Raw genomic sequence first — 2500 nt, forward strand, 5'->3', positions numbered from 1 at the left:
TAGAGTATGATTATAATTATCAGTAAGTAAGTCCATAGTTGTATAATACCAGTAAGTACAGAGAAGTACACTCCACTCCACTCCACTCCACTCCACTCCACTCACTCACTCCCTCCCGGCCCACTCCCTCCACAGCAATTAAATTAAGTCGAGTATATTTCTGAACTTCACACATAAGTACATGAGATATGCATTGACTTGTGTCTACGACCATACCACGTTGAAAACACCGGTTCTCGTCTGATCACCGAAGTTAAGCAACGTAGGGCCTGCCCAGTACTTGGATGGGTGACCGCCTGGGAACAGCAGGTGTTGTAGGCTTCTGCATTCTTATTTTTGTTTGTTTTCAGAATATTTCACAACGAGCAGTTAAGGCCCAAAAATATGAAAACTGCAGCCTTAAATCCTCGTTGATCATTACCAAACCGCAAAGACGAAACTTTCTTTTTGTGATAGCAACAGTTTTACAATTGATCCCTGCCTTTGTCATTATAGTCATGGCACTGCAAGCAACTGAAGTATGTGATGATGGCTACTTGCAAACAGTAATTGTATAATTACGCACGTATAATTATAACTATCCTAATTATAGTGAGTGACACAGGAAAAATATCAAAATTTCTTATACTTTACAAATACAAAATTTCCTGTAGACTTATGAATGTTACACAAGTCCTGAACTACTTCAGGAATAGTAAAGGAAACTATACAGGAAACGTTGCACTATCCTTTGTAAGTAGGTTGCAGGACACTTGCAGGACACCTCAGGAAATGTGCAGATTTTATGGGCTGCAATGTAGCAGCACTGTAGCAGGAAATTTAAATATTTTCCCTGAGTGAGTGAGTGAGTGAGTGAGTGAGTGAGTGAGTGAGTGAGTGAGTGAGTGAGTGAGTGAGTGAGTGAGTGAGTGAGTGAGTGAGTGAGTGAGTGAGTGAGTGAGTGAGTGAGTGAGTGAGTGAGTGAGTTATATATACCTTCATTGAGCCATGCTTCATTTGATCATAACAATATCAAGCTTATCTTCAAGTAGTATTGTATTGTACGTTGCTAACAATACGCAAATAATGTACAGTAAATTCAAGTGGGAATAAAAGTAGTGGGTAAAAAGTTGTAATGTTCATGGAGTGTAAAGTCAACGAGCACTTAAGGCCCTATTATTTCTATTTTCCAGCCTAAAGTCCTCGTGGTGGAAAAAATTAATGTTAGTGTAATGAAGTCCTTGCCTAGTTACAAAGCGGCCCCTTACAAAGCGCCTAGTTACAAAGTAGCTTCAATGGGTAGTTATAATTAGAAGCTGCAGCTGGTAGTTAAAGCAGCAATTGTTGTGTAGCTTGTGAAGCTATGTTGTAGCTGGCTGACTGGCCGGCCCACCAACCTACCTACCTACCTACCTACCTACCTACCTACCTACCTACCTACCTACCTACCTACCGACCGACCGACCGACCGACCGACCGACCGACCGACCGACCGACCGACCGACCGACCGACCGACCGACCGACCGACCGACCGACCGACCGACCGACTGACTGATGAATAGTAAGAGGTGGGTGGCTGGCTGGCTGGCTGGCTGGCTGGCTGCTGGCGAATAGATGTTGTGCTGCAATATAGTGAGTGAGTGAGTGAGTGAGTGAGTGTACTATAATACTATACAGAATCTTTGCAACAAGACAGTAAAAGCATAGAGCATTACCCTTCCTTATATGGAATTTGAGTACACACACTGTGGTCTGTTTTACTACTTAAATGTATGAGCACATCCCATATATAATAAGGAACCACAGTGCTCAACACACTTGTTTCTATTTGTGTTGCAAAGATTGTGCAATCTCCAGTATTGTATTGTAACTGTATGTTAGCCATGTATAACTTGAACTGTATGTTTAGCGGAATGGAAGGGTGCAGACGGGGAACAGTGCAGATGGGAACATTGCAGAGGGGATTTGCGCGCCGGAAAATTGGAGCAATTACCATACAAGTGCAGACGAATGAAGGAATGAACGCGCGTAGCGCGAAAATTTGAGCAATATATCGCAAGCAATTACCATACAAGTGCAGACGAATTGAACAATGTGACCACGTGGGCTAGATAAGCAACCAAACAAGAGTGTCGTACAAATGAGCGTGTTGATAGGTCGTGAAGTGGGGTGTTGTGGCAAAAAAAGTCACGCTTAATTACATACGAGACGAGTTCCAGCGTTGCTCCTAGTGACGGGTGCTGTGTAGGGTGACTGCAGCGGTTCATCCGTGTGTCCGCATCGTTGTAGACTGCCTGTGTCGGCGGGCGTCTGACCTGCTGGTGACTGGTCATCAGTGGGCTGGCTCCCTCCGGTCGAGTGCAGTTAGGTTTGCATCATTTCACGAATCACGAGTGCATTCGTACGGTCTCGCTGCCGGTCGATCCCCGTGATTGACTGTATCTGCAGGCAACGAGTGGGCCTCAGCTGCCCTCTCCTGCCTTCAGTTGGTGAGTCTGTGGCCGAGGATTTGCAAAATTG

General features: G+C 44.7%; 1 non-coding gene across 1 annotated transcript; it reads left to right on the forward strand.

Annotated features, from left to right (window-relative positions):
• The first annotated feature begins 202 nt into the window (after positions 1-202).
• LOC135332365 (5S ribosomal RNA) lies at positions 203-321 on the forward strand. Its single transcript, XR_010393227.1, has one exon. It is a non-coding gene; the product is annotated as a 5S ribosomal RNA (ribosomal RNA).
• The last annotated feature ends 2179 nt before the right edge of the window (positions 322-2500 follow it).

This window comes from Halichondria panicea, chromosome 2 (genome assembly GCF_963675165.1).
Source record: "Halichondria panicea chromosome 2, odHalPani1.1, whole genome shotgun sequence".
In the NCBI taxonomy this organism is placed as follows: Eukaryota; Metazoa; Porifera; class Demospongiae; order Suberitida; family Halichondriidae; genus Halichondria; species Halichondria panicea.